General features: G+C 41.7%; 1 pseudogene; it reads right to left on the reverse strand.

Annotated features, from left to right (window-relative positions):
- Positions 1–69: 69 nt before the first annotated feature.
- On the reverse strand, positions 70–7,097 carry LOC137355363 (neurofilament medium polypeptide-like; annotated as a pseudogene).
- Positions 7,098–10,592: the final 3,495 nt, after the last annotated feature.

Genomic DNA, 10,592 nt, shown 5'->3' on the forward strand with positions numbered 1-10,592 from the left:
TCTCCCTCTTTGGCCTCTGCACCTTCTTCCTTCTCTTTGGCCTCAGCACCTTCTCCCTCTCTGGCCTTAGTACCTTCTTCCTCCTATTTGGCCTCAGCACCTTCTTCCTTCTCTTTGGCCTCAGCACCTTCTTCCTTCTCTTTGGCCTCAGCACTCTCTCCCTCTCTGGCCTTAGTACCTTCTTCTTCCTATTTGGCCTCAGCACCTTCTCCCTCTTTGGCCTCAGCACCTTCTTCCTTCTCTTTGGCCTCAGCACCTTCTCCCTCTTTGGCCTCAGCACCCTCTCCCTCTCTGGCCTTAGTACCTTCTTCTCCCTCTTTAGCCTCAGCACCTTCTTCCTCCTCTTTTGCTTCAGTGACTGCTTTTTCTTCGACTTCTTTTGATTCTGTTACATCTTCTCCTGCTTGTTCCTTTGTAACGATTGTTTCTTCCACATCTTTGTCTGAAGTTGCTACTCCCTCTTCACTTTTTTCCACCTCATTTTCTTTCGTTGTTTTCTTTTCCTCAAACTCTTCATCATAGACTTGGCCAGGCTTTAGTTTCACATCAGCATCTTCAAGCTCCGCAATGTCAATTTCCTTTGTTGTCTCACTTATAATCTCTTCTACAAACTTAAACTCAGGGGTGGTCTTTGTCTTAGTTGTGATGTAAGATGATTGTGTCATATATTGGGCATCCCTGTATGTATAGGATGAAGGAGTGAAGCTATCAGCACCTGATCCAAATCTTGTCTCCTCACTTTCGAGGAGTTTCCTTAATAAAGAGAAAAAAACATTAGTCTCAACTTTTTGTCCCATGGAATCAGAGAACAATAGTTGCTATAGAAAGGCACATTTTATCTGTCATTTAATTTTAAAAAGCCTTTAAGTGTGGAAAGCCAAGGCAAATTTTCAAAATATTCATTTCTTTTAAGTAGGATTAACTAAATTATTTCCCAATGAATTTCTAAGAATGTTGCAAAATAAGATTAGATATATGCATTAAATTGGATACCACTGAAATGAATGATGAAAAAGACGCTATGGTGGTGAAATTGGTCTACACCAGGAGCACAAAATGGGTTCATAATGAATTGACAGCTGATTTTTCACTGCACCCAATCTTCTTTCTGTTGAAGTTCACAGAACAATAATTCAAACTCTTTTTGAAGACTCGTTTTCTCATCTCACTGTCACTTTTACTTTGTTTGAAATTAAAAATCTTGGCAATACTTTCCAAATCAATGGAAAATAAGAACTGGTGCAGTGTATAACAGGCTGCTGATTGGCTACCTGCCCTTTTCATGTTGTTGGCATATACCCGTTTCAAGACCGCTGTGTTTGCACTTTTATATTTGGTGAAGAACTACCGGCATTTTCTAAAGAAATCAATTGAGTGAAGGAGGATCATGAAGGGCTGATTTTTTTCCCAATTGATATAAATCTGTCTCAGTAACCATGCAGTAATTTATTTTAAATATTATGACCCTTAATTCATTACCATGATACCATCGTTGCCTTCCTTCATGTGTGTGTTGTATTTTTCAACAGCTCTGTTCTCATCGACTTCCTAGCAGTGACTAAACTCTTCAACTGCCTGTCTGACATCATTGTCAGGATGCCTTGAAATTTGCTTTGGCTCAACTAAACTAGAAGTAATCTCGCTTGCTCCAGTCTGTGCGACTGACATGATCTCCATTGACCTCTCTGCTCTGAGGTTTACCCCAAGGTGTGGTTGTATTTGATGCTGAACTGAGATTCCATCGATGACAAAGATGCTTTGTTTCATTTTCAGGGCATTGTTTGTCTTGCTGCCTGCACCTCCCTCTCCGTCACCAAGACCCTAATCTGTTCCTTCATTACCTCAAGGCTCTACTTCTCCACTGTCCTCCTCACTGGATTCTCCACCTCCACAAACTCCAATTAATTAATTGAAACATATAAGATTCCAAAGAGGCTGGATAGGGTAGATACTGAGAGATTGTTTCTACTGGTTGGGGAATCTAAAACACAAGGGCACAGTCTCAGGATAAGGGGCTGATCATTTAGGACTGAGATGAGGGGAAATTACTTCACTCAAATGGTTGTGAATCTTTGGAATTCTCTACCCCAGAGGGTTGTGGATGTTCCATTATTGAATATATTTAAGGCTGGGATAGACAGAGATTTGGTCTCTCAGGGAATCAAGGGGTATGGCGAGTGGGCGGCAAAGTGGAGTTGAATCCTAAGATCAGCCATGATAGTTTTGAATGGCAGAGCAGGCTCGATGGGCCATATGGTCTACTCCTGCTCCTATTTCTTGTGTTCATGTGTCCTCGTGATTGCAAATCTGTGCCCTCTCCTGCACAAAGTCCTGCACTCTCATCACCTTGTTCAAGCTGTGTTCTGCTGGCTTTCTGTTCCACAGTGAATTGATTTTAATATCTTCAGCCTCACCTTCAATTCCCTCCAGGGCTTAGCCCCACCCTTACACTGCTGTTCTATCATTGGTGGCTGTTTCTTCAGCCAATTATGCTTTTCCTCTGGAACTTTCTCTACCACCTCCCTCCCTGTTTCCTAAAAATCCTTCCCTTTGCTGCTGCTTGTCCACCTCTTTCTCCGTTGTGTAAAATGCTCCTGAACATTTGAGTAATTCCTGGACCCCACACTCTTTTTGGGGAATGCATGTTGTGAAATTGCAGGCACACATCCTGCGATCCTGAAATACACTCCCTGCGAGTGACACTCCCTACTTTGGAATACCAGATTATGAATCACTGCCATTGATCCTTGAGTGAGGAATGTTATCAAAGTTGTTGTGGAGGACAATAAGTTCCATGTGCTTTTTTAAACGTGATCAAATGGGAGGTGTGCAAGAAATTCACTCTCTCAACACCATTAGAAGAACAGGGATCCAGGGAACAATCATCAACATTTAAAAACTCTTTCCACCTTTACAGAAAAGTGCTGCCATTATGGGTTGTATTTATCTTGCCTACTGAGACAGAAGTGGAGACAAGTTTGCAGACTAATACTTTGGAGTAGTTGGGAATCATAACACTACAGTATTATCATTTGAGAACTTGTACAGGCTTGTCCCCCGCTTAAACTGCTTCTCTTTTCGCCCCTTGTGATTTGCACTGGGATATGGATCCACAGATGCTGGAAACTTCTAGACCTCAGACAATTGGCTATTCTTTGTGTAGGAGCCTCTATAGTAAGCATTGGCGGGCTATTCAACTGTGGGGTAATCATGGTCAAGCCTCTCCGTGTATTCAGCCAATGTCGCCATTTCACATAAATCCTTTCCAGCAGAGTAATAATCAAAAATGGGGACTCTGATTGATTCCCCCCACCCCCTGTTCCCTCACCCGCAAACATTTAGGCCAACTGTAGTGTCCTTATTGTCCTGGCTGAGGTCAGCTGACTTTTTTCACTATGAAAGCCTGTGTATGGCATGTTATTGGTAACTTTGAGAAAATTGTTATTCGATGGAAAACAACAAATTAAAATCTTAACTATAAAAAGCAAAATGCTGCAAATGTTGGAAATCGGAAACTATAATTTAAAATTGCTGGATCACAGCTGATCAGTCAGCATCTAAGGAGCGAACAAACAATCGCCACTTCAGGCCAATCTTCAGACGCTAAATATGTTTATTTAAAAGAAAAGAAGCTTCATTTACCAGTGAAACTAAGGATTTGGAAATCTGGAACTCTCTCCCACAAAAAGCTGTTGAAAATGTCAAAACTGAGATTGATGCATTTGTATTAGGCATGGCTATTAAGGAGTTATGAAACCAAGGTGGGTAGATGGTGTTAATATACAGATCAGATATGATCTAGTTGAATGGTGGAATAGATTCGAGGGAATTACTCCTGTTCCTACGAAACTATCAGAAACGGAAGGAGTCATTGTTCATGCCAGTCTGGTGTGTTGTATGTCCCCGCCCACTGCACAATGATTCCAACCTCCAGAGCATTGCACCACGACTAATGCAAAGAGACTTATTACTGAGTCAGACCAAATACATGGCCATGACCTGATTGTTTGCTGCTGTGTTACCGTAATACATTCAAAATGCTCAAATAAATTGACAAGTGACTGTGTAGATGTTTCAGGAAAACTGCAGTTTTAGCCATTTCCCAACTGGAGATGGCCTGGCCAATATTTATCTCTCAACCAACATCACTAAAACAGATGATCTCATCATTTCTCGAATTGTTGTTTGTGGGATCTTGCTGTGTGGAGGTTAGATGCCATGTTCCCTACATTACAGCAGTGACTACACGTCAAAAGTACTACATAGCCTATGAAGTGCTCTGTGATAACTTGAAGCTGTGAACAGTACGACATAAATGCAAGTTCTTTCCTTCTTCAGAAATTTCAATCATTTTTGTTGAGAAGTGACAGCTATAACAAATTTAGTCTCTTCTCTATTAGTTATGGGAGGTCTGGGAAAGAACTAAAAGGGACTCCTAAAACTTACAGTTACTCCACATAATTCTATACTGTCTATTGATCTGAATCTCTATCAATCAGGAATTTGTCCAAATCATTATTTTATTCCAAACACTTTGTTATGATGTTTAAGCAACTTAATACCTTTTATAAATGGCAGTTGAACTTAGTATTATAAATTAGTAATGCCAAGAAAGACGCGTGCATTTGTAATTCCAGTAAGGTGTAAACTTTACTTTTATGCTGTTTTATGACATCCATCAGATATTTTACTTAAGTGTTAGATACAATTTAAGGCCAATACACAGGCCATTGTAGCTCTACCTGTAGGAGGCAATCTCTACATCTAAAGCCATTTTGACATTCAGTAGATCTTGATATTCCCTCAGGTGGTGACTCAGTTCCTTATTTGTATTTTTAAGTTCACTTTCTAATTGTTGGACAGTACCCTGAAAAAAGACAATTTGTTTAAGGATTAGATTGGAAGACAAATGGAAAATGTAATCAGATCACATTACTGTTTAAGAATTCTCACCTGGTATTGGATTAATTTTGCATCATGTCGGTTTTCAATATCATTCAGCTGTTTTTCCAAAGACTCCTTCCTGCCTCTTACTATCTCCAGCTCGAGATTCTTGGACTGCAGTTGCCGATTGTACTCACTGATCTCTTGTCTTGTGCTCTGTAGAGCTTCATTGTTGATTGCTGCTGCTTCATTGAGTTTGGCCACTCTGGATGTGAACCATTCCTCTGTTTGCTGCATGTTGACATTGGTGTATCCTTCCATCTGAGCTCGAATCTCTCTCAGGGCTCCCGTCAGATCAGGCTTCATGAAATCTTTCATTTCAACACTAACCTGTGAAGCTTGGATCTGAGAGAACAGATCAGCCACCTCTTCCTTGTGACTGTTCTTGAGAAATATGATTTCATCCATGAGAGATTGTGCTTTCCTTTCTAGCTCTAATTTAATCATATTGGAATTGTCTCTGTCTTTCAGTTGTTGGAGATCTTTTTTTTATTCATTCATGGGATGTGGGCATCACTGGCCAGACCAGCATTTATTGCCCATCCCTAATTGCCCTTGAGAAGGAAGCAGTGAGCTGCCGCAGTCCATGTGGGGTAGGTACATCCACAGTGCTAGCAGTTAGATACAACTGAGTGGCTTGCTAGGCCATTTCAGAGGGCATGTAAGAGTCAACCACATTGCTGTGGGTCTGGAGTCACATGTAGGCCAGACCAGGTAAGGACAGCAGATTTCCTTCCCTAAAGGGCATTAGTGAACCAGAAGGGTTTTTACAACAATTGACAATGGTTTCATGGCCATTATTAGACTAGTTTTTTAATTCCAGATCCCGCTGCAGGTGAATTTGCATCTTCTGATTTTCAGTTTCTTGGATGAGGTTTCGTAACTCAATGATCTCTGGCTCATTTATATTTGGAAGGTTAGAGATAGTTTGCCTTTGCCTCAGGTCTGTGATTTCTGCCTCCAGGCCCTCATTTTGTTGTTCCAGCTGCCTGATCTTGTCAATGTAACCGGCAAAGCGGTCATTAAGTCCCTGCATCAACTCCTTCTCATTAATACTGACCACTTTGTGATCTTCGTAAAAGAGGTTGGACTGGCTGAATTTGACATTTCCTGACAGTCTGGGAGCTGGTGAGTTGTACCCTCGAGTTGCAGGCAGAGTACTCTGCTTGAGGGATAATCTAGCCCAGTCCTGGGAGTGAATTCTGTGCCTGAGAAGCCTGGGTTCCCACTCAAGGTCCTGGAGGAGACTGAGTGCACTTTCCCGAATGGAGAGCTGCTGAGAGGCTGCCAACTATAACTCATCTTGCGGCTGAGATTGAGCCAGAATGCAGAATCATTCCTCTCCCTCTGCTTTATATAGGTAGCGCCAGTGGTGACTTTGCAAAATTGATTCTTTGCAAACTAAAGGAAAATTTTAATGCCTATGTTTGATTTTCGTTCTGCATTTAGAATGGCAATGTTCATCTCTTGGATAATTTGATTTTCTTTCTTTGTTTTGGGAAGATTGATACTCAATTACGAAAAATCAATTTGTTCTGAGTTTTAAAAAAATTAAATTTGCAGAAATTTTCCCCAACATACAAATGCAGAATATTGTTCCCTTCCAAGATAATTACCCACTCTGTGCTAGGAACATGTCCTGCTGTATTAACCTGCTGGATCCCAGTATATCCATGGCTGAAGTAATCATTGTAATCGATAAATCAAAGTAGGCTTAAGTTGATGCTCAAAACTGCGATTGTGTCAGAGCAAGTTCATTCCAAATCTGAAGTCACTCTATAAAGGGTCTAGGAACATTCAAAGAATTGAATCCTGTGACGTATAGCTTGATAATCTGAGCATCTTGCTCCCAAAGCTCTTTTCAATTCTGGTTCACTCACATTACACAGTAAACCCCTCTTTACTGTGAGACTTTATGTTGAAACTTTAACTAATTGTTAGGGCTGGACAAATCTTCTTTACAAACTTGATTCAGTCTTCCTCTTGTAAAACTTGCTGAGAAAAGCCTTGTAAAGTGTTGTGCCTTCAACTTGCTATAAATGCTACTATCTGTCTCTGTGCTGAGACCATTTTAATTGCTGGCCTCTGAGCTTGTTACAGTGGTTGGACTGGCTGGTTTTCACATTACTCCCAGACTGTAGGCATTGAAACATGCTAATTCTGTGTTTTAATTTTATTTCTGCCCTAAATCATTGACACGAGGGTTGCAGGAACCATGTAGAATCTGTTCAAAGTTACGACCAGCTGCTTTTTACTAACATGCAGCGTACAACAAAATCCAGGTAAAGTGACAGCTGGGATCAGGCAGGTGGTTACTTTGCTGGAATTCTATGGAGAGCGATGTTTGTTTTGTGTAATTATGGTTTTAAACACTGAGCTCTTCTCATTTTGATTAACTATTGACTGATTAATGTGATTAACTGTGCGAAGGGATATCCTCAAGTACAAACAATATAGCTAGGCGATATACCAGGCTGGTGTGGCAGTCCCCCTATCGTCCCGGGACTACAACACCAATACTGAACACCAAACTATCGTTTTGCAGGCTGCAACTGACCTCATCCTCTCTGGAAAACTCCTCATCATGACCTCCACCCCCACATGGCCTGTTTTTAATCCCTCACCAAGATTTCCTTAAATTCTTAGCCACACGTTATGAATGTTGCCTTGAGCAGTCTATACCTATCCTGGGTTGTCAATATAGCTCAGTCTGTGACCAATCATAAACTCTAAACTAAATGAGATTGAATAGATTTCTTCGCCATGAATAGATTTTTGACTGTGGGAAAACTCAGTACTTGGGTAACCAAAGCTTATATATTTGTAAAGGGTTTAAAATATAACCTTGGTTTGTAATCAACGTTGTTTAGTGTACTTGTAGAAATGTGTAAATTTTTATAGGTTCACATTTGCTTAAAACTGTTTAGAGCTCCTTTAAAGATGTTGAATTGGTTAATTAATATTCACAGTAGGAGAAATTTCTAAATGTTATTATTTTAAGTCTGATTTATACTCTAATGAACATAAATTAAACCCTAAGTCAAAGTCAACATTCAAATGCTTTATATTAAGTCCCATATCAGTCAGCCTAACATTGGTCATTGGGAAAATGCTAGAGTCCATTATTAAGGAAGAAATAGCAGGACATCTAGAGAAGCTTAATGCAATCAAACAGAGTCAACATGGTTTTGTGAAAGTGAAATCATGTTTGACAAATTTGCTAGAGTTCTTTGAGGATATAACAAGCAGAGTTGATAAAGGGGAACTGGTAGATGTAGTGTATTTAGTTTTCCAGAAGGCATTCGATAAGGTGCCACATAAAAGATTATTGCACAAGATAGGAGCTCACGGTATTGGGGGTAATGCATGGATTGAGGATTGGTTAACTCAGAGAAGATAGAGAATCAGGATTAATGGGTCTTTTTCAGGTTGGAAAGATGTAACTAGTGGGATGCCACAAGGATCAGTCCTAGGGCCTCAATTATTTACTATCTATATTAATGACTTGGAGGAGGGGGCAGAGTGTAATATATCCAAATTTGCTGATGATACAAAAATAGGTGGTAGGGTATGTTGTGATGAGGACAAAAGGAATCTGCAAGGGGATATAGATAGGTTGAGTGAGTGGGCAAACACTTGGCAGATGGAGTTTAATGTAGGAAGGTGTGAGGTCATGCACTTTGTTAGGAAGAATCAAAAGGCAGACTATGATTCAAATGGAGAGAGACTCCAAAAAAGTGCAGCACAGAGGGATCTGGGTGTTCTTGTGCATGAAACACAAAAAGTTAGCATGCAGGTGCAGCAAGTAATTAAGGCGGCAAATGGAATTTTGGCCTTTATTGCTAGGGGGTTAGAGTTTAAAAATAGGGAAGTCTTGTTACAACTGTACAGGGTGTTGGTGAGGCCGCACCTGGAACACTGTATACAGTTTTGGTCCCCGTATTTAAGAAAGGATATACTGGTATTGGAGGCAGTTCAAAAGAGATTCACGAGGCTGATTCCTGGGATGAAGAGGTTGACTTATCATGAACAGCTAACCAGGTTAGACCTTTATTCATTAGAGTTTAGAAGAATGAGGGGTGATCTTATTGAAACGTACAAGATTCTGAGGGGGCTTGACAGGGTAGATGTTGAGAAGATGTTTCTACTAACGGGGGAATCTTGAACTAGGGGACATAGTTACAGAATAAGGGGACACTCATTTAAAACTGAAATGCGATGGAATTTCTTCTCTGAGGGTAGTGAATGTCTGGAATTCTCTACCCCAGAGAGTTGTGGAAGCTAGATCACTGAAAGTATTTAAAGAGGAGGTAGATAGATTTTTGAAATATCGGGTAGTTGAGGGCTATGGGGAGCTGGAACGAAAGAGGAGTTGAGGTCTGGGGCAGATCATCCATAATCGTATTGAATGGTGGGGCAGGCTTGAGGGACCGAATGGCCTACTCCTGCTCCTATTTCTTATGTTCTTATATCAGGAGGGAAAGTTTAATTGAGGCTTAATCTAAATTTTTATTGCTCTAAATTTAACTAAATAATCTAATTAAATTTACACCCTATGAGATTTGTGGGAAATTTGGGTGAAGGCCCAAAATGTTTCTGAAGGTGCCTTTCTCATGTAAACACACCCATGCAGCAGGATGTTTATCCCTCAGTGACAGGCAACAAGGCACCAAGCCTCGCAGGGTGATCTTCCAGGGCATCAGCACAATGCAGTTTACCTTGGAGAATGTGGCCACATTCAGTAATGCTGCAGCCAGGCTCTCACCACAGGAGTCAATGGCCACACTCAAAGCTCAATCAGCTTCCATGCTCACTCTGGGATCTGACCTGTGCTTTGTCTTGGAGAGGCAGAGATAGGTGAGCAAATGGATAAGGGCTTTCAAAGAGTCACTCATCAAGGTAGACTGCCGAGTGCTGATGCCCCAGGAGACAACACAAGTTGGAAGCTGACTCCTCCACACTTTCAGCCATAGTGGTGAAACTCCTTGGCAGTCTTTCCAATATTTGATGTAACTCTTTGTGTGAAGCAAGCTGTCATATTCTCATTGCTGGGCTTCTGAAGCCCACGTCTCTATCCTCCTTAACAAAGCTGGGAGAGGACTTTGTCCTGGAATGAGCTGTCTCCAGGGCAGTCCCTGCCACCAGCACCACTGTTGCTCACTGATGCTGGGTGTTTCAATCATATGCAGACTCCTCTATCTCACTAGCTAACCTAGCTGGGGTTCATTTTGCTCTCCTGCCAACCGGCGGAAGTGATGAGCCCCAGCCCCACTAGAGTAGCACAGCAGGAAAGAAACAAGTTTTCCTCTTGCAGGAAGTCAGCACATCTGTGCCCTTGCCACCCCCAGCACCCACTGTGCCAGCCACTGTGCTAGAAAGCCAGCTGAGTCAGACTGTCCCTGCAGCAGCCTAAGTGCTGACTGAAGTCTGATTCAGGCCCCTCATAGCCTCGAGCTCCCAGAAGTCACTGGCCATGTGTAACTCAAGGGTCCTCAACATGAAGAAGAGCAGCCTCTGCTAACACTACTGGGGTGGGTGGGGTGGGGGGGGGGGGGGGGGTGGCGGGGTGGAGGAGCACCTCAAAGGAGTGGTGGAGTTAGTGATTCTCTTTTAGGAAAAACATATGGATTAGTCTCTTGGGTAACTAA

The sequence above is a fragment of the Heterodontus francisci genome, chromosome 42 (genome assembly GCF_036365525.1).
Source record: "Heterodontus francisci isolate sHetFra1 chromosome 42, sHetFra1.hap1, whole genome shotgun sequence".
In the NCBI taxonomy this organism is placed as follows: Eukaryota; Metazoa; Chordata; class Chondrichthyes; order Heterodontiformes; family Heterodontidae; genus Heterodontus; species Heterodontus francisci.